Raw genomic sequence first — 22721 nt, forward strand, 5'->3', positions numbered from 1 at the left:
ACTGCTTACTACTGGTGATAGAAGTTCTTTTGGAAACACGTTATTTCAAAATTGTGTAGCTTGTTTCCTCTACACTTCCTTCAAAATACTTTTCTAGCTTTTTTGAGTACACTTTTTAATTTTTTTCTTTTTTTTTCTTTTTTTTTTTTTTACTTATAAGACACCTGAGAATATTTTGAAATAATTGGATACAAAAGTTGACTGTATGGGGACTTCCCTGGTGGTCCAGTGGTTAAGACTCCATGTTTCCACTGCAGGAGCCACAGGTTCTATCCCTGGTCTGGGAACTAAGATCCACATGCCCTGTGGTGTGGCCAAAGGAAAAAAAAGTTGAGTGTATGAACATATCTATTCCCAGAGCCGCTTCTACAGTTTTCTATCTATAAATGCTATGGCTTTTCATTAGACGATTGTAGGATTTAAGTACATTTACAAGCAATATTTAATATAAAATATATTAGAAGGTTTAGAGTGATATTTATTAAGAGAAAAGTAGATTATAGTTGTCTCCCAGAAAGACAAAGATCTTGAATTAATCTTTGAAAAAAACATAGATCTCACATCAAATGAGAAGTTTTCTTTTAGTAAATAAGGTTAAAATGCCTTTTCTAACAGCACAATGTTCATGTGATAGATGAATGTATCATTTACTAAAAAAAGACATTAAAAAAGGGCTTATCCCAAAAGATTTATTTCTTTGATCTGGCTAATCAAATGAAGAAAACAAGGAGTTTGTATATGTAGACCACAGCCAAGAAACTTCTCAAAGGGCTGACTCAAACATCTAGTTTGACCATCATCATAAACCTTCAAACTAGAGATATAATAACATTTGATAAATGAGAAATGAAGGCTAAGAGGACCTCTACTTTTATACTAGTTAGTTTGGAATTATCTACCTACTGAGGATGATCAGAAATGCTTGATAAAAAGTAAAAAACATCCTGAGAGCTTACAAGATTGTGAAACATTCTTAGAATAAGATCCGAGAGAAAATGGAAATTCAGAGAAATAAAACTGAGAAACATTTTTTCTAGGGGATTTTTTAACTGAGTAAAGGAAAGTAAATGCCTGAGATGGGTATCAGAGGTATCAACAGCCTTGTAGGACTTGGATGAAAAACTGTACATTGGGTTCTTAAAAGCTACATCCCCAAATTATGGTTTAATTGGAAGTAGTTCAGACTTAGTGGCTGTAAAGCAATTTCAAATCATTTCAAAACCTGGAGTTGAATGAACTGATTTAGATTGCCATTGTCTCCAGCCACCTTGCAAGAGAAAAAGTAAATCCTCTTTTCTACAAAAGAATTGCTACAAATAGTTTTTCAACTAAATGCCTGATTCACGATGCAAAAATAAGGTACACAGAAAGGAGAGAAAATCAGCAGAAAAATAAAATAGAATAAATAAAACAAAATAAAATAAAATAACAAAGACACCAAAAAACATTCCAGAAAAAAAAATTACCATGAAGACAACATGATTAACAAAGTTGACAAAATTTACACATATAGAATGACATACCCCAAAACTGGTAAATAATCTTTTTTCATACCAAGCACACACAGAACATTTACAAAAAAAATGACTATATACTGATTTCGTTGGAAGCTCCCAACACCACCTCCAGGTTTGAAAATTTACAAGGAGGACTCACAGAACTCAGTATATGGTTGTACTCATGGCTATGATTTATTACAGCAATAGATACTGTTCTGGGCTTAAAATCATGCCTCTCCCACCCTTTCCCGAATTCATACATGGATGTCCTAACCCCAAGTACCTCAGTATGGGACTGTATTTGGAGACAGAGCCTTTAAAAGGTGCTTAAGTTAAAATGAGGCCATTAGAATGGGTCTTAATCCAATATGACTGGTGTCTTTATAAGTGGAGATTGGGGCACACAGATAGATGCCAGGGGAACATGAACAGAGAAACAACCATGGGAAGAGGCAGAAAATGGGTGGCCGTCTGCAACCCAGGGAGAGAGGCCCCAGGAGGAACCAACCCTATCAACATGTCAATCCAGAACTTCTAGAATCCAGACCTTTGAGAAAGTACATTTCTGTTGTTTAAGCCACCCTGTCTGTGGTATTTTGTTACACAGCTCTGGTAAACAAATACAAATATCAAGAAAATCAGCAAAGGGAAAAGCCACATGTAGTAAAGTATCAAGGAAATTAGGCATAAGCTTCCAAAAGTCCTCTCCCAGTAGACACATAATTTCTCTAGCAGTGAGTTATGACAACATGTGTAAAACACTCTCACTAGTCTCATTAAAGACTCATTTATTGGGAGTTGGTTATGCATGCACCCTCTGGCTGTCACGTATCAAAATTACAGACTCCAAGAAGGAAAGCAGGTGTTCAGCATAAAACATATTGTTGTACAAACAATTTAGGCACAGTGAACCACTCTTACTAGTTCTGGGGATGACTGGAACCCCCTTGAAACCTAAGTTAACAGACCCCAGCCCAGGGCCAGCCTTGCAAGCAGGCTTTACTAACGAAAGCAGTTTCAGCCCTGTTATTTCAACTTTTTTCTGCACGGTCCTCCTCTTGCCCTCTGGCCAAGGCATATTTACAACAAAATTATTATCAGGAGAACCCACCAAATTGCAGTGCTATCTCAGTGATAACCTTTAGGGGTCATGAATTTATTCAGTTAAAACAAATCCCATTTACCATAAAAGTCTATCTTAGAAAACAAGTGCCGTCCTCCTTACCCTTTTTAACCTGGCCCACAGCATCAATTTACTCACAGCAGCATTCTGGTCTGTAAGTTCAAGTCGACCTGAATGCCTTCCAGGAGTAAGGCAGTGTCTTGGCAGGATACACACATAAAAAGTATAATCCCAGAGGGCACATGCAGGACATTATAATATAATAAAGAATTTATCATTGTTAGGGACCCACAAACAGGATCTATATTAATTAGGCAGTATAAGTTAATAGTGCCCTTGATGTGGTCTCCCACCCTGGGGCCTATTGCCCTAGGATTCTAAGTCCCGTCCACTTAACTCAGTTCAGTTCTTGGTTTCAAATGAACCGCCTGAGACAGTCAATTCCAAATAGTTTTGCTTGTCCCTGACACCAGTTCATCCTCATCGCAAATGTGAATGGCATCTGGAGGTGTTCTGCGTGGAAAGTGCTGAGGCCACCCCCTGCTGTCTCAGAGACAAGTGTGATCATAAGCCCAGCAGTAAGATTGATTCAAAATGCTCACAGCAGCTTGGAAAGTCAACACTGGGGATTTTTCTCTTTGCTTCGGTAGGAGGAAAAAGCTTCCAGGGACAGTTTTGAAAAATAAAGATCATTAATCCCCTCTTCATTCCCCATGTCTGCCCAGGTACCGGGGTTTTGTTTTTACTCTGTTAGTAAAAAGTAAGTGTATCTCATTCAGCAATCATAACTTTATACTTTTTCAATTATCCCTACTGTTACCCAAATCATTCATGTGGAAAAGTTGTATGCAAGAGAGTCCAAGCTTTTTCTCCAGTTAAAAAAAGACAAAATAAAACAAAAAACGAGTCTTGTATACAACTTAATCAGAAAGACACTTCATGTTTAGAAATTAGAACAAAATCCTGAGTTTTCAAAAATTTTTGAAATGAGTTTGTACACCCTCCATCCCTTTCATTCTGATCACTCACCTAGTGAGCAACCTACCAAACACAATTCCTTTTTCTGGAAATAGCTGCATTTAGTAATAAAATTGCTTACTGAATTGCGGCACCAGGAGAAAGTTGAGGGAAGTAGGCTCAAGCTATCGGTTTATGACTGCAAGCTATAACTAATCAGAAAAGCCAAACACAGGTCAACAGCAGTGAACATTCTCCAGTGGGTCAAGAGTCTCATCTGTTGGACGTGGGTGGAGGGTTCACCATCCCCATGATGTGCCCTCTTCCCAACTTTCAGCCTTTGGCAGAGAGCACAAGTTAGGAATGCAATCAGTCTCAGAAATATAAAATTGGTCCAGAGCTCAGATAGTTCCATCAGAGAATAAGCCCTTTTCTGTGGGCATTTGTATATGACACAGATGGTTTAGTCAGCATCAAGGATATTTTCATAGTTTATGATCCCACAGAGGGAGATCCTAAACCTGCAGCAGTCTTGGAATCTGAATTCTGTTTATTAGAGAAGTATGCCTGCCTCGTTTTAGTATAGCACATGCTGAGGCCAAAACAGCCCATAACAGGCAATATTAGGTTTTAGCTTGGAGTTAGATCCAGGTAATGAGTATCTGAATTCAGATTCTAAAAAATTCAGTGGCTTTTCGTTAGCAGCAGCAAAGCCAAAATTCAATAGGACCAGACAGCTGTATTCCAACTCCAAGTGACAAGCAAAGATTTCCTGAGCTTTTTTTGTCTTGTAAGTCTGAGTGTCCAAACTGATCCACTCAAAAATATGCACATTAGGCTAGAAAAGTATCTGCCTCTAAGGGTCAGATATCTTATTTTATAAGAGCTCATAAGCAATTAAAAACTTTTTACAGTATCAAAATTGTATCTCCATCTGGAGATTGACTCTCTGTTCTTGTATCTCCCTTTATTCAGGGGCTCTAATAGTAGGCAAAAATCAGAATCAGAAACATCAGTTACAAAGCCATATTTTTAAAATACGTCAAGAACCTCAATTCCAACCAACTCACCCATGATAAAAAGCAAGGAATCTGTATCCTAAGAGCACATTTCTTTGCAGCTTTCCCTGATTGTGATGCTCCCTCTAGGATTTGTGAAATTACAAACATTTACAAAAATTTTATTATACATGCAGATGCAATAATCACAAAGTACAAAGCCAATTAAAAATCTCTTTATATGCTATTGTAAATTTATTATAACTTCTATCAGTAAACTTCACATTTACAGGTTTAAGTTCACAGTTTCTGGGGGAGCTCCAGAAGCAATGCACAGCGGAGGCAGGAGTTCTGCAGCAGTCGAAGAAGCAGTTAGGATGAAAAAATGGCAAGAGTATTTTTCCTTTTATCCCCCGTCTGGTTTATCTAAAGCTTTGATCCAATTCTGGCAACTGATTTAATCTTCTTCTCCCACTTGGAGGAGAAAAAATATAAACTTTTAACATTTCTGGGCTATCTAAAGATCACATTTGGGAACGTTTGGTCTCTTTGTTTCTCCTTCCACTGGGAAGAGAGACAACAACCAAAGACATTACCAGACTGCATTCTTTTCTCCTCACTGTAGTTGGATTACCAAAAATAGCTAGAGAATCCAGCAAGCTGATTCTCCTGGAGTAGATAAATCATTTTTAAATTCCATATGTAACTTTTACCTTTCACAATAGACAGCAATTCAGCTGCTCTTTCACACCATGGCTAACTTATAGACACCCAACAAGTAGAGGTTTATCCTTCTCCACCCTTTTAACTTGCTTTTTCCCAAACAATGTTTTTGCCATATTTCAGTGGGTCAAGGTCACGCTAGCACATACCACTTCTAACACCAACTATGTCAGGGCAGGACTCACAGGAATCAGTATAGTCTTACTCATGACTATGATTTACTACAGCAAAAGGATACAAAGCAAAATTAACAAAGGGAAAATGTGAAGAAGTAAAGTCAGGAGGAAACCAGGTTCATGCTTTTCTCAGTCCTCTCAGTTACATCAGGTACTATTACCGTTAATTTCTTTTTCTACAGTATTTAATTAATCCAAACTTACTCCTTTTACTATAGACATTGTACCTTTTATGCTTGGAGTTGTTCATTTCTATTTTTGTTTCTGTTTTCATGTCTGCGCATTTTTATTCTTATCTGTGTCCAAAACTCTATTGCACAAATCTGCCCATTTCTATACCTCTGGTGCCTTCCACTTAATATATACCTAGTAGATTAATAAATATTTTACTGAATAACAAGTTATAGCTGTCCTGTATGTTTCCCTTCAAGTGGGATCAGATATCTGAATATCTCCTTTTCCTGGAAACAGGCTATCTTCATAAGAAAGTGAAGAAGAAATATCTTCTAGCCTCAGCATTACATCACCACCATTTTAAAGATGTTGTCTTTATGCTTACTTCATGATGATTACTACACATACCTGCACTACCAAGAGCCTGTTTGATCATAGGGCTAAGCTTCCTGCACCTGGAGAAGGCTTTGTTCTTTAACAGTTTCATGCCCATTGTGAGTAACTCACTTATTTCTCTTGACTTCTTGGCATCTCCTGTTTTGTACTTGTATCACTGACTCCACAAACGTAAAATACAAACAAGAAAACATTTATTTTCAGAAATATTCAGAATATTGCTATTTTATTTTTAAACTGTACGTTTGAGTATACACTAAGTGCAACTATTCTTATTTAAAAAGTCTGGCTAAAGAAGTAGATCTGTGAAGAGAGGCTTGGAAACAAGAAGGGCATTTCTGGGTTGTATACGAAGTCATCACAGAGAAAGAGTAATTTTTATGTTTGTTTTCATACAAAATGAGGTAAAATTTAGTATATAATATATCGTTCCTCAACTCAAAGCCAAGGTTATGAAGAGGTGAGAAGTCATGGGGTTATAGGTATTGCAGGAAAAGGAATTTTCCTTGCTTTTTCTTTTACATAGAACATACACTTTTTTTTTACCCTTTGTAACAGTGTATTACCCAAGGAGATTACCACACATCTCTCTTGCCAACCTTGTTGTAGTGCTCTGAATAAACAGAGTATACTCTTCTCTGTATGCCTGGGAATTTCTTTGGGCTTTGTAGCCATTATCTTGCTACCAGTCAAGGGGTGGCCCCTTCACATAAAATTCTTGCCTTAAATTCTTCTTTCATTTTAGTTTTTCTCTTAGAACTTAATCCTTCTAAGCATCAAGAAGATTAGAGATTGCTACTCTTACTTTTTTTTTTCCTAGTAGGGAGGAAAAGGAACTAACATTGATGTCTTTTGTCGAAGGCTCATCTCAGGATGATTCTTCAGTAGTTCTCCTACATGTTACCTCCTGTCAAATCTGCTCTGAATAGCCTCATATCCACCCACACCCAACTTATCTTACAAGTGAGTCTGGAAGAACAACTAAAACTATGCATATGAAACTTCATAAACTACAAAGATTAATTGAATTAAATGATTGATTTTTGCATATGTGATTGTAGTATCTGAATACTGTTGATAAGTTTTCTAAAGCAAAAATATTCTTATAGAAACATTAGAAAATATAGAAGGTTGTCACTATTCAGGAAGAAAAAAACTACAAGTAATTTATTTAAAACAAAATTTAGTGCATAAAGGAACCAACTGAAAATGACATCAAGAACTTATTCCATTTTCAGAGGAAGCAAACAACATTTTGCGTTAATATAGAAATACTTATTGCATAGTCCCACCAAAACCTCCAAATCTAGAGGGGTAAAGAAAGCATGGCAAGTCCATAGGATCTATTATTGGCTGAACTGTATCCCCTTGATATTCATATGCTGAAGCTTTCACCTCCAATGTGGTTATATTTGGAGATGGGGCCTTTAAGGGGTTAATTAAGATTAAATGAGGTCATATGAGTGGGACCGTAATCTGATAAGACTTGTGTTCTTACAAAGGGAGGAAAATACACCAGAGATGTATGGACACAGAAAAAAGGCCATGTGAAGACACAGCAAGAAGGTGGCTGTCTGTAAGCCAAGGAGAGAAACTTCAGTAGATATCAATCCTACTGGCACCTTGATCTTGAACTTCCATCCCCAGAATTGTGAGAAAATAAATTTCTTTTATTTAAACCATTCTGTCTGTGGTACTTTCTTCTAGCAGCCCTAGCAAACTAATACAGGGTCCATAGGAACTACCTCACTTAGATTTATCTTCAAATTCATGATTTTAACTGATTTTAATTTTAAAGCAAGTGCTTTCAGAGGTTTCTCTCTGTCCAAGTCTGACTTCTTTATACAGAACATATAAAAATCAACAATTAGTTCAGCAGCTTCACCAGAAATAGAGAATACTCAGTCATGTCAATGGAACTCTCTCCACATTTCTCAGATGTTAGCTCTCTTAAGAAGTAATATAGTTTAAATTCATTGATCCTTCATTATAAACCCTAGCTTAGTATGAAGAACAGGCTGTTAGGTAGAAGCTACTAAGACATTTTGTGGGGCAAAGCAGATATCATGAGTACTTGATTTTTGAGTTTATAAGGATAAATAAATAATAGAAGATATCAAGAAATATAGTTGGAAATTGAAACACTGCATAATCTATAATCTTGTACATTCTTATGTATGCATAAGAATAAATACACAAATAGATGGAATGAAATAGAAAATTCAGAAAAAGTTATTTAAATGCATCCAAGAATAAATAAATTTGAGTAGAAAAAAATTTTAAGGGTATATGCTTTCATACTCAGAACACTTTTCCTGGAGATCACATCCAACCTTTCAGCTTCAAAAAATATATCTCTATGCTCACAATGTTCAAATCTCTATATCAAGCCTAGACTAGCCTTTTCAAACCCGTGTTTTCCTCAGTAAATTATTTTACAAAAATTATGAGCTAATATTTAAAAAATCAAAGATCTTTTTCTTACATGGCACATAAAAATAATGTTAGATGTATAAAAGAGTTGAACATAAGAAATAAAAAGGGAAAAATTGGAAAAAAGAAAAAGAAACTAAGCTGTGGAGATAAATCATGTGTATTATGAATTACAGGTGAATTTGTCACCTCGGTAATGTGGACACAGGTGATTTTTTTTTTTTGCGGTATGCGGGCCTCTCACTGTTGTGGCCTCTCCCGTTGCGGAGCACAGGCTCCGGACATGCAGGCTCAGTGGCCATGGCTCACGGGCCCAGCCGCTCCGTGGTATGTGGGATCTTCCCGGACCGGGGCACGAACCCGTGTCCTCTGCATTGGCAGGCGGACCCTCAATCATTGTGCCACCAGGGAAGCCCCACAGGTGATTTTTTACTTACTGCTCTCAGAAGTTTGATACAGTCTCTCACTTTAGGATTAGTGATTAGCTAAAAGCAAATAGTGGAAGGGCCATGGAAATATAAGATAAAAAATATAATTAAAAATGAAAGAAGCTCTTTGAGGAAGACTCTGTCACCGCTGCAGAGGAGCCTTGGGTCACACGCATCTGCTCCTGACTCACTGCTCTTCACTTTTGCTGAGGAACAAGTCGGTCAGGAAGATGTGCTACAGCCATGGCTTTTAAAGAGAGCCGAACAAGTCTCTTTTTGAATTATGGTTTTCTCAGGCTATATGCCCAGCAGTGGGATTGCTGGATCATACGGTAGCTCTATTTTTAGTTTTTTTAAGGAACTTCCATACTGTTCTCCATAGTGGCTGTATCAATTTACATTCCCACCAACAGTGCAGGAGGGTTCCCTTTTCTCCACACCCTCTCCAGCATTTATTGTTTGTAGAGTTGTTGTTGTTGTTGTTTTAACATCTTTATTGGACGTGCCTCTTGGCCATCTGTAAGTCATCTTTGGAGAAATGTCTATTTAGGTCTTCTGCTCATTTTTCAATCAGATTCATTGCAGCACTATTTACAATAGCCAGGACATGGAAGCCACCTAAATGTCCATCGACAGATGAATGGATAAAAAAGATGTGGCACATATATACAATGGAATATTATTCAGCCATGAAAAGAAATAAAATTGAGTTATCTGTAGTGAGGTGGATGGACCTAGAGTCTGTCATACAGACTGAAGTAAGTCAGAAAGAGAAAAACAAATACCGTATGCTAATGCATATATATGGAATCTAAAAAAAAAAAAAAAGGTACTGATGAACCTAATGGCAGGACAGGAGTAAAGATGTAGACATAGACAATGGACTTGCAGACACAGTGGGGAAGCTGGGACAAAGTTAGTGTAGTAGCGACATATACACTACCAAATGTAAAATAGATAGCTAGTGGGAAGCAGCTGCATAGCACAGGGAGATCATCTCGGTGTTTTTTGACAACCTAGAGGGGTGAGATTGGGGGGTGGGAGGGAAGCTTAAGAGGGAAGCAATTATACTCCAAAAAAATAAAATAAAATTATACTCCAGAAAAATAAAATAAAACAATAAAGATAGCAGAAAGAATCCCATGGAGACACAGGTGGTGATTCACCAGATTAGAATCACCCTCACCAGCTGCAACATGAAGCCTTTGGAGAAGGTATGTGCTGATCTGATCATTGGTGCGAAGGAAAAGAATCTCAAAGTGAAAGGACCGGTTCAGATCCCTACCAAAACTTTGAGAATAACAAGGAAACTACAAGGAAAACTCCTTGCGGTGAAGGTTCTAAGACTTGGGATCGTTTTCAGATGAGGATCCACAAGCAACTCATTGACCTGCACATCCTTCTGAGATTGTCAAGCAGATCACTTCCATCAGTATTGAGCCAGGAATCAAGGTTGAAGTCACCATTGAAGATGCTTAAATCAGCATTTTTAATAAATTGATAATCAGTTGTTAAATTTTGTTGACTTTTATTCATAATACTGACAGGTCTTAGGAATAGAGTTGTGCTATGGAATTCATTCCACCTTTTAAGCAGAATAATTAAAATTAGATGGATAGGGCTTCCCTGGTGGCACAGTGGTTGAGAGTCTGCGTGCCGATGCAGGGGACACGGGTTCGTGCCCTGGGTCCGGGAAGATCCCACATGCTGTGGAGCGGCTGGGCCCCTGAGCCATGGCCACTGAGCCTGCATGTCCGGAGCCTGTGCTCTGCAACGGGAGAGGCCACAACAGTGAGAGACCCGCATACCACACACACACACAAAAATTAGATGGATAGCCAAAAAAAGAAAGAAAGAAAGAAAAATATTAGGATATTAGGGACTTCCCTGGCTGTCCAGTGGTTAAGACTCCACCTTCCAATGCAGGGGGTGTGGGTTTGATTCCTGGGTGGGGAGCTAAGATCCCACCTGCCTTGTGGCCAAAAATACAAAACATAAAACAGAAGCAATATTGTAACAAATTTAGTAAAGACTTTAAAAATTGTCCACATCAAAAAAATCTTTAAAAAATATTGGATTCATTCAAACAAATAACCAGTATCAAACAATTCATTAATTAGTATTTATCACATACTCACTCCATACCATTACACTGGTAATGACGTATTGAATAAGACAGGCAATAGACCTGTTGTAATTGAGTTTATATTTTTAGGGTGAGGATAAGCAAAATGTGAAAGATGAAATTTATGAGTATAAACATCAAAAAAGAAGGTAATTTTGGGAAAAAAAAGTAACATATCTGAAAAAGTAGCACATTAAGCTATTCTTAACATTCTCATTACAGTGTGAATTAGATCTTTTAAATATTTTATTATTAAAACACAGCTTTGGGCTTCCCTGGTGGCACAGTGGTTGAGGGTCTGCCTGACGATGCAGGGGACGCGGGTTCGTGCCCCAGTCTGGGAGCATCCCACATGCCGCGGAGCGGCTGGGCCCGTGAGCCATGGCCGCTGGGCCTGCGCGTCTGGAGCCTGTGCTCGGCAACGGGAGAGGCCACAGCAATGAGAGGCCCACGTACTGCATAAAAAAAAAAAAAAAAAAAAAAAAAAAAAAAAAACACACAGCTTTTGGGGAGGTTATAAGAGAGGGGAGAGAGGTAGGTGTCTTGAGAACCAATGGTATTATTGAAGACTATGAAAGTCCAGATGGACAGAGAGGGTTTAAGGGAGAAGAGTTAAAACAATTTCTCTTATTTCACAAATAGGCCTTTGGAGAAAAGGCCTAGGTTTGGGATGACAAGAACTTAGATTTTATCCATAAAATGTCACTCTAGCTGTATAACTTGGGGAACTTTCTTGGTTCTATAGGCCTCATTTAAACAAACAAACAAAAAGTTGACTCTCCTACCAATCACATTTTCTGTAGGCACTGAATTAACATATGGAGAGCTTCCTACAGATATACATCCTAAGGTCATAGAGTAGTTAATCAGTTATTTTCCAATTAGATACATGCTGGCTGCTACAATGACTATTATACCTTCACAGGGTTGTTATGATTTGATGTGATAGAATTCATATGAAGTGGCACAATAGAAGACAGTTTATATTTTTATATCTCACTAGCTGTTCATTTTATGCAACTGTGTAATTCCTTTAACTTCAAGTATATAAAGAAGCTGACTGTACTGTCTTCTTTTCCATCTTGTTTCCATACTGGAGAGGGGAATTTTTCATCATCCAGTTGTGTAATAAATAATGTCATGCTGTTTCTGCTTCTAGGAGGTTTCCTAAGTATCCATCAGCTGCAGAACAAAGGTGGAAAGGGAGAGAGATAGGGAGTTAGAGTGAGAGAACACAGCATGATACCAGAAGGGAATTACCCATGAAACTATGGACCTTACAAGGTTATGAAAACCCAGGGTATTGGGACTTCCCTGGTGGTCCAGTGGTTAAGAATCCGCCTTCCAGGGCAGGGGATGCAGTTTCGATTCCCTGGTGGTGGAACTAAGATCCCACATGCTGCGGGGCAACTGAGCCTGTGTGCTCTGCAGCCCCCGCACCACAACTACAGAAGCCCCACATGCCACAACTAGGATCTGATGCGGCCAAAAATAAAATAAATAAATTTTTTAAAATAAACCCAGGTTATCAAATGACAGGTCCCAAAGATAATTTGGATATGTCTGGAAGAAGGGTAGTTTGATAACATTGGGAATTTCTGTTGATAATTACATTTTTAAGAAAATAAATAATGCTGATGCAGTCTTTGCAGAGTTTCTTAGGTAGCCAGCTTCCCTAGTACCTTCCAGCACTGTTTAAAGTAACCAACCAGCTAACTAACAGCCTTTGTGGCTGCAAACAGATAGGTAAGAGAGAGAAAGGAATTAGAGTGGTGGTACGGCCAACTGAAGTTGGGTGATCAATAAGAAGAGAGCTGCCATAATTGTAACATAAACCAATAGAGGACAGCACAAAATAAAATTTGACGTATAGAGCATATTTATAAAATAAGATGTATTCAAATATGGAATACATTGCTAAGTACTATAGTATTGTACTACACTCTATTAAGAAAAATGGGAAAGACAAAGAGAAATGGTTCCTTGCTCTTAAGGAAGAAACTTTATTTGAGGCAGCAATAGCTATCAAGGTAAATTTAAATGGCTTGAGTACAACTTCAAGGGAACATGTTCTAGAACATCTTGGAATAATTCAGAGCCTACTTAGGTACACCTAAGTTATGTGGGAATAAAACCAAGGGTGTTCATCTAAGTCAGGATGAATCCAGAACTTTTTTTTTGAGGTCTACTAAGATGGGTCCTGAAGAAAGTTTAGGATATAAGTGGACTGATTTAAGTCTAGCACAGTATCTTCCCCTTGGAGTGTTCAACAATAACTTTTAAATGGGTGAAAAATGGGGAAGTTTCCTGACTAAAAGTAAGAATATGGTCTTATGTGTCCAGATAACATTTTTTGTTGTTGTTTTGTTGTTGTTTCTACTGTGACTTATGGGCGAGTGGCAATAAATAGAATTCTGGCTACTTTCAAGTCATAATGGATCTTGAATACAAGGCTGATGATTTTCATGCTGACCCTTCTATAAGGAAACATAATTATGAAAATAATGATGTTTTAAAAAGAAAAAAGAAAAAAAGAATAGTTTAAGACACCATAGCAAGAGGTTCTAGGCTACGACAGCAACTCCATGGACAGTGATAGAACAATTACTTCTGAACATTTCATCATTCTCCCTTCAACCTCCAAGTGAAAAGAGAAAAAAATTAGAAAGCTTATCCCATTTATCAAGGAAACTTTATTGTCACCTTAGGCCAAAGTAATTTTATCTTCCTCAGAACACTGTAACACAATAAGCTGATTGCCTTCGAAGTACTTTTCTTACACATATCAATTTAAACTGAATTCAGGAAAAAATTCCAAGGAATTCACCTTCAAACCTAAAAATAAATTATATGTATAAGTATATACATACACATGTAACTATATCGCATACAGTTATATGTAATATATATATATACTCATATACAATTTTATGTAATAAATTTAATCATATATGTAAAATTTGAGCAGAGGTGCAGGAAGTATGGGCAGGTAAGCATCAGGCATATTGCAAATGAATATTATTGTTCTTGACGTAGTCATAATTTGAAGGATTTTAGTGAAAATAATCCAAGTTTTAATAGCTTGTTATGGGTATTATGTTTGATTTTATCTAAATCCTTACATAAGGCTCACATGTCAGATACAACAGTTCTGACAAATAGAAATTAGAGTTGCACTGCCATACATAAACTACCTCTCTTTGAACACTTATCTTACTTCACATTTTCTTTATTTGTATAATATTGTCAATCAACACAGTATCCGTGTCTCTAAGAGATATTTATACTCCCATTCCCTTTAAATGTACTCAGCTGAGACACAAGGCAGGCTAGAAGATGCCCCAGACTGATGAAACTGCTTAGCTCCAATACACACACAGAAGCAGAGCTCATCCCCTCGGTCATTAAAAATATTGTCATTCGTTCCCTGGGGAAATTTAAACCTGTAAACACATGTTACAATTGGGAAAATGCCAGTCTGTGCTCTATGTCCTTCCTTCCCTACTCCTCACATTTTCGCTCTAATATGGGATTGGACAGTTCAATGCACATCCATTAACACCTTGAAAAGCCTTTTTCTTTTCCTTCTCCCATTCTCTAAACATTATAGTCATAAATTATTGTCTTGAATTTGTTCTTCTATGAAAATTTTTAATTAATTTTCTTTACCTTGCAAGTTCTTCTGTTTATATGCCCTTGGGAGAGTTTAATAAATATCTCTTTACTATTCCTTGAATTAAATTGATCCCGGAGTACTGTTTAGGAGGTTATATTTATTCTTTACAGTTTTTCACGTTAAGTCCCTAATATAAAGTGTTCATAGGATCTCCTCTCTAGCATATCTAATTCTCTGAGCCTTTTGATCCCTGTGTCCACTATCTGTCACAGTGGTTAGGGCATTTCTGGTTTCCACTTGTTGGTTCTATTTCCAAGGGTCTTTTCCGGAGGGTAAAATCCTATAAAATGGAAGATGGATCCCCTATGAACAATCTCAACTTTATCCAATTTCATGTTTAAGCCCCTTGATCTAGCAGTCTCAGAATCCATTCATATAAATACACTCCCAATTCTTGCTTGTACTTAATGGCTAGTTCTGCAGGTCATTTAGTGTACAGTATTCTTCCTCCTTTCAAGGTCCAGCACTTATTTGACTCTATTATGTTGTTTTAATGACGTAATGGCCAAAAAGTAATTGAGAGCAGATCAATAGAGGTTTTTAATCATCTTCCAGTATGGGGATAGAACTGGCCTTCAATAGGGAGGAGCAGGACAATAGTAAATGCCATGGGAACTCAAGATTTTTAAATGCATCACCCCAGATGTCACTAAATTCGAATCTTAGAGTTTCCTTCCTTCCCAATCAGAATCTTGACTTTGGGGTGGGAGACCTGCTTTGTTAATTGTATCTATAGTATTCATTGTTCCCATGAGCATCCATCCAGTTACATGGCCTTATAATTTCTGTTTTCTCTGTTAATCATAAGTATCTAAAGCATTGTACGCCAGTGCATTTCCCTTTCACTGGTATACAACCCAGAACAGGAGAAAATTTGATAAGGCCATGAGACATAATTTTATATTTGGGAATTTGGGGGATTGGTATAGCTATGCTTATCTCAGTTCTGCAGAACCATTGATGCTATGTCTCCCTGGAAAAAGAAACCTGGAACTAAGATTTTTGTTCTTACCTAAAATGCTTCAAGTCCTCAATTATCTTCTGTAGCCTGAGAGTCATATGATTAGGTGAACGTGTATTCCCTTATATCACTGCTAAGTTTTACTTCAACAGAAACCTTTTGAAAATCTTTGGATATGAACATTTTCATACATAGAAATCTGCTGAGACTAGTTATGCATTTAGCTTAATGATTCCTATTATCATTTAATTAAATGGGATTTAAAAACGGGGCAAGTACAACGAACTGGGGACTAAACCAGTTTATTGTTTGTATTATCCTAGAAAATTCTTCTCAATATTTTCTAATGATTAAACTCAAGTTAAAGTGGAAGACATTTGTCGCTAGCTTTTTTCTGTCTAGCTTTAAGAATTGTCCCTACTCCTTGGATGATTCCACGTCCTCAGATTTCTATATTTTGGCACATGGAATGATACTATTAATGTATTCTTAGTGACAAAAAGTAATGGTAACCTTCTGGATTTCTTTTTGTTTATTTTTTTCAAAACAATAATTTAAGAAAAACAGAAAAACCAACAATAACTAAAAACAAACAAAAATATTTTTTTTTATTGGTCAGCTATTGCTATATAATAAAGCACCAGAAACCTCAGTGACATACATTCTAACAGGCCTCAGTGTGGGCTTCCAGGGAAGAAGGTGGAGAACAAGAAACAATATACATAGTATATTACCTTACTGATAAGTTGAGATATCAACTGGACAAACAAATTACATTTACCTTTTAAGACATTTGAGAAAGTCAAAAGAATAAAAGCTAGTTAGTTATTTAAAGTATTTATTTAATGTCTTTATGTCATGTACCAGGCATTGTGCTCAATCCCAGAAATGCAAAGTTGAGTAAAGGAGACACATTATCTTCCTTCGGGAAGCATACATTATGATGAGTACAAGAATGAATGTTCAAACTAAAACCTTGGATTCTCACTCCGCAAACGTTTTTACCTGTGGCTAAATTTAAATTGGTGTAAATTTGCATAAGTAAATTGTCATTTACTTATGTAAAATAAGTGAAAAAGAGATTTTTAAAACTTCAACTCTTTTTTAATTTAATTTTAGTTTTTGTAACTTGTAAATTTATAAGATTATAAGACCCAGAATTAATCTTATCCTGTCCCTTACTTGCTTGCCATTTTGAGCAATTCACTTAGTTTACCCTAGTCAGTTTTCTTATATGTAATGTAAGTGTGATTGGTAATCTTGATTCTCCCAGCTGAAAATATTCTCTCATTCTTCCTTCGTGCCATTTATAGATTAACCTCTTAAATTTCTGCCCTTACCATTTTCTCTATTTCTTGCATAAGCATCGGGTTAAAAGAAAGGCAGAAAAGTAATAAGATTTCCTATTTGTTTTGGTCATTTTTAAACTCCAGTGTTTATCACCAGCTTATTTGTCTGTTCAAGTTTACCATTGTTGAAATTCCACGGTGCTCTGTTAATCTCTTCAGTAGGATTTTATCTGCTTTGCAGAGGTAGATTAAATACGGCTACAAATTCTGTCATGCTCCCCACATTGGGCATGGAGTTTATTTCCCTTTCTCTTAGGTCTAGATTAGCCCAATGACTGCCTAACCAGTAGAAAACAGTAGAAGTAATGGTATGCAATTTCTGGTAACTCTTTAAAAGGGCTTGTAAAATCTGTTACATCTTTTTCGGAAAGCTCGGTCTTGTGATACCACCTCTCAGAACCCTGCCATGCTCTGAGAAGCACAAGCCACTTGAAGAAGCCATAATGAGAGCCTCAGATAAGATCATGGTCAACAACCCTGGCTAAGCACTCAGTTGACCACCAGCAGGAAATGCCAACCATGCGAATGAGTCATCTTGGTTGTCCAGCTCATCAAATGCTCAGCTGACTCTAGCTTCAGTTGGTATCCAATTCCAGCTACACGAAGAGCACTGTTACTGTGTCCAAGCTCGTACTGCTTACCACATGACAGGCCAGTACATGGAGAGATGAGTTGCTGGGGCAAGCTGACAGACTGAGAAGATGGTGGAGTTGTGTCCCAAAGAACCATATTGCCTGAGTTAGAATTCAGGCTTCCTTTATACTAAAAAGGGAAGGAGTAAAGTCAAACATTTCCTGGTTCTGGTCAGCCTCCAGAGAGGATATGTTAATTTCTTCCTTCTTGTTGCCATTCACAGGTGGGCCAGGTCAAGATGTTTCCTATGATCTGAGCAAAGTTATTTTAGCTTAATGCTCATTACCTGAGATGCAGGGTTCCCAGAGATGGGCCACTATGCATAGTTTAAGCTTATAGACAGCATTCCTTTAGTGATTAACCTGTAGTAGAGTACAAAGTTTCTTCCCTATTACACTTCCTAGTCAGTCCTATCAACCCCCAGAAATGTGAAGGATAATAGTCATTTATTGATTTAAGCTCTTACATTTTGGAGGTGTTTTATTATGTTATAATGCAAAACAGCATCTTTGGAGCTTCTTGTTTTCATGTGTGAATTCCCAAGGCCCCATGTCTAATTTTCTATTCACAATTTTGTATTTTTTTCTGTAAGGAGTTTTCCTCCAATTGCATAAGCTTCCATCAGATACACGGGATGTTCCCAGCTTCCTTGCTTTCTGTAAAGTTTCTTCTTGGTTCTGTAACCTCTCTTTAGCTAGTGACCTCTAAGTTACTTAGTAACTTGGAAGTTACTAAGTTACTTCCAAGGTCTGCAAACTTGGGTTCAAGTTAGCCCTCTTTAGAGAAAATATATTCCCATATGTTTGTGAAAAGAACAGCTTATAGCAGCTTATAAAAGAAATGCACGGATATCATCTAGCACATGGCCTTGTTTGGGGGTTACAGTCTGTACTCAGTAAACATTCGCTTTTCTGCTCTCAGCTCTGTCTTCAGTGTTAGCCCTATTGATGACTGCCTTGCAGAGTGACACTGATGACTTCAATTGACACACTCACCCCATCTCTGCCCCACAGTGGATCCAGGTCACTGAGAACATAAAATCTTCACTTGGTGTTAGTTCCCAGGGCTCATTAGACTTAAGTCTTCTAAGCACCAGAATTTGATTACTATGTGAAAGACTAAATCCCTGGTGGTTGTTTTTAAAAGATATTGCTTACAACAATGGTGTGTTTAATTAACACAATTTATATCAAGTCACACAGACACTTTTACATACTCTCACACTGTAGCATATTTACCCAAAATAGACAACCTAATTACTTGAGAAAATTGGCTGTTTCTGCTGAACTGGAGTGTTACAAGAAAAAAGAACTCCAATTATAAAACACAGAAGGATGGGAAAATGACAATTTCTTGTTATTTTTGTTTTGTTTTTAAAATGTTAATTAAGATATAGACTCCACGACTATTGTGGAGTTTAGTACAAGTGAATGAATAAATCTCTTCGATGTGGATCAAAGGGGAGATTCATCTTTTTTGGCTTATCTAGAATTCAGAAATCCTGAGAAATTATTGCTGAGTATCCAGTACTTGGTGACAAAGGAGGGCAGCACTGACTCTGTATTATCCACATACAGAAGTTGGGTGCTCTGCATGTGGATGATAGAAGGAAGAAGGGAAATTTGTCAGGAAGTCATTTAATCAAATTAGGAAGGGGTATGATAAATTTAATCATTACCAACAACAACAAAAAATTAGAGTTAAATAAGAGGGAATTAGTAAATTTAACTTCACTTCTGGTGGCCCTTTTTATTTTTCTGGTGGTGGTATTAATATAATATTTAATGTATCATTACAGTTGCTATTTTTTGAATTGAACTATAATTTACATATAGCATTATATTATTGTTAGGGGTATAACATAATGATTCAATATTTGAATATACTGCAAAATGATAGCCACAATAAGTTAACATCTGTCCCCATGCATAGTTACAATTTTTTTTTCTTGTGGTTAGGACATTTAACATCTACTCTCTTAGCAACTTTCAAATATGCATTATAGTATTATTAACTATACTCTAGTAGCCTTTTTTGATTCTATTTTTCTAAGGCAAACTTCTTAGGAAGGAAAAAACAAGGAATGGACAGGAAGGTTGGAATAGATTTTTCAAATATTGAGGAAACTATATTTTTTCACAGCGGTCATCTATTTAAATGATATTTTAAAAAATCTATTATTTTATTAATTTTAAGTAAATAGTAACCACAGGGCTGTTCAGAGCAATATAAAATACAAAGAAAACTGTAGTTTATTCTTCCACAAATATTTATTGAATAGTTATGTTCAGCACATTGTGCTTGGTATCAAACTGAATAAGGCTGGCCTCCTGCCACTCTGCCTAGTCTTCTGCCTCCAGGACCCGCCCCCCTTTCTCTTCTTGGTGAAAGGCACCTCCCTCCTAATGACAAATTTTGTTTTCTTTGTTTGGCAAAGGATTCCCAAAGACGAGGTCTGTTGGGCATAGATACCTTTGGGCTGCCTGGGACAGTGGCCCCTGGGGAGGTTGGAGGGTGAGAGTCTCCCAAGACACTAAACCCAGCTCAGGTCACCAATAGGTTTGGAGAGCAGAGAGCCCCAGCTTTTCTTCTGCCTGCTCCTTTTGCCTTTGCCCTGGTGCCCCCGTATGCACTTTTTCTTATTTTTTTTTCCCCACCAGCACATCCTACAAAGAAGAAAACGAAAGGTACAGCTAATCACATGGTACATGAGAAGCATGGAGCAACCACTTTCTCCCCTAGTCCTTTCTCACCACATTAGAATGTATCCTGACCCTGATTCAACATCTAAGCGGAACATCATAACAAAAGGGCTATTTTGATTATGAAACCTCCTTCATGTATACTCAAACACTTGCATAGTTTATGTCATACGTTTATGCTCTATAAAGCCATGCATTTTGGTTTCATTTATTGAATTTAACAATCAGGATGGACCTGGTACATCACACTAAAACCATTTCATAGATAAGGACTCGCTAGTAAAGTCCATCGGTATGTTTGTATGGACACTTGTTACTTGCAATTTACAAGGGGCTTGGTGAGGTAATCTTATTCTTCCTTACCCAGATTGGTTAGGGATAAAATAGATTGCAGGTCCGAGCTAATCATGCTCCTTTCCAAATGGGAAAATCAGAAATACAGATTATTTAGCTGGTTAGCTAGATTGTTTAGAAAGATTAATAGAATGGTTTATTAAGGTCTTTAGGACTTTGTTTCCCATGTTTTATTTTAAGAGTTGTCTTTGGAATCGCAGCAATATGAATACAAATCCTGACTCCACCATCTCGGGCAAGTTATTTAAGCTTTATCAGTAACAGTTTTCTCATTTAAAAATTGTGAGAAACAAAAACGTTGACGTCACAGCATTGTGAGGATTAAATAAGGTAGCAAACTCTGAGCACAATGCTAAACCTATGCTAGATGTTCAATAAATATTTTTTCCATTTCCATTCTATGTAGATTCCCAGTGTTCTCATCCAGATTCACTTGGTGAACCACAAGCCTGCTCTTTTCAGTTATTTATTGCCTCATGACTTGGTCTTGCATGACATATATTTCTTTGCCACACCTCAAATACCTCAATACTCCACATAACCTCTCCTCTGGTTATTCATTCTTTTATATTTCGTATTTGATTCCCCACTCAGATTATAAGCTTCGGGAGTACTAGAGACATAGCTAAGGTATTTTTTTTCTTCAAATTTCTCCCATAATACCATGTACACAAACTGAACATTTATAAACCTATTTTTTCTTTTATAATCAGTTTCAATGGCACCAGAGAAATATATCTGAAAAAATTATTTTATTTTTCTGTGCTTTTAAAAATATCTCAGGGGATAAGAAGATTATCAGAATTACTAGTAGTGCCATGATAATTTTTAAATGATAGTTTTCTCTTTAATTCAGAAGATGGTTGATAAAAATTCAATTATTTTCTTTAGAGGAAAATGGTTATCATAAAAATGCTATTCTAACTCTTTGGAGATAATTAACACTTTATCTCAGTTAGACTGCCTTTTGCTGCAATGATGTTATCTAATTTATTGTAAATGTTTAAACTTTACAGCATGTCTAATTGCCATTAATTTCCAACCTTCTAAAATATTGAGAATAATCGAGAGTAGAGTCTTTGGAGTATGCTAATTATTTTCGATAGAAAAGGATTTTAATTTTATTTTTAATTAAATTAATTTAAATAATTGGAATTGATACCGGGCTCCAGGCTATCAGGAGGAACATTTGTAATCTAAAGCATGAACCGTCTGGATTTGTCACCATAAAAGTAACAATCAAAAAGTCAATGATCTCATAAAATGTGAATAAAAATTAAAATGCAAAATCTAACAGTCAGAAAACAGAATCATAAAATAAAAATGGAGATTACTATGTCGACTCACCATACAAAAATGATATGAAATATTTATAAAGGAGAATAAAATTGCATATGGATAAAATTAGGAAGAAAATATACCTGAATAGATATCACTTGATAGGAAAATTAAAATATATGCAAAAAGAATCCAACCAATAGAAAAGAATGAAGGGCACTGAAACAGACCTACACATAAGAAGGAACTTGGTATATGACAGAGGTGGTATTGCACTTACTCTAAAGTGATGGTCTCTACAACAAATGATGCTGGGGTCATTGGATATTTACATGGGGAATAAAAAGTTATATTTATTTATTTAAAAAATTTTTATTTATGTATTTTTGGCCATGCCTTGCAGCTTGTGGGATTTTAGTTCCTTGGCCAGGGATTGAGCCCACGCCCTCAGCAGTGAAAGTGCAGAATCCTAACCACTGGACCACCAGGAATTCCCTAAAAATTTATATTTAGTCTTCCCCTTCACACTCTCTCTCTCACTATTATACCAGTCAACTTTGTGTTCATCAAAGCCTCAAATATGAAGAGCAACACTTAAAATTCTTTAGAAGAGGGCTTCCCTGGTGGCGCAGTGGTTGAGAGTCCGCCTGCTGATGCAGGGGACACGGGTTCGTGCCCCGGTCCGGGAAGATCCCACATGCTGCGGAGCGGCTGGGCCCGTGAGCCATGGCCGCTG

The 22721-nt window shown here is 37.0% G+C and overlaps 1 pseudogene; it reads left to right on the top strand.

Annotated features, from left to right (window-relative positions):
- Positions 1 to 9150: 9150 nt before the first annotated feature.
- On the top strand, positions 9151 to 10386 carry LOC112392712 (40S ribosomal protein S20 pseudogene; annotated as a pseudogene).
- The last annotated feature ends 12335 nt before the right edge of the window (positions 10387 to 22721 follow it).

Source organism: Neophocaena asiaeorientalis, unplaced genomic scaffold (assembly GCF_003031525.2).
Source record: "Neophocaena asiaeorientalis asiaeorientalis breed wild unplaced genomic scaffold, Neophocaena_asiaeorientalis_V1.1 scaffold32, whole genome shotgun sequence".
Taxonomy (NCBI): domain Eukaryota; kingdom Metazoa; phylum Chordata; class Mammalia; order Artiodactyla; family Phocoenidae; genus Neophocaena; species Neophocaena asiaeorientalis.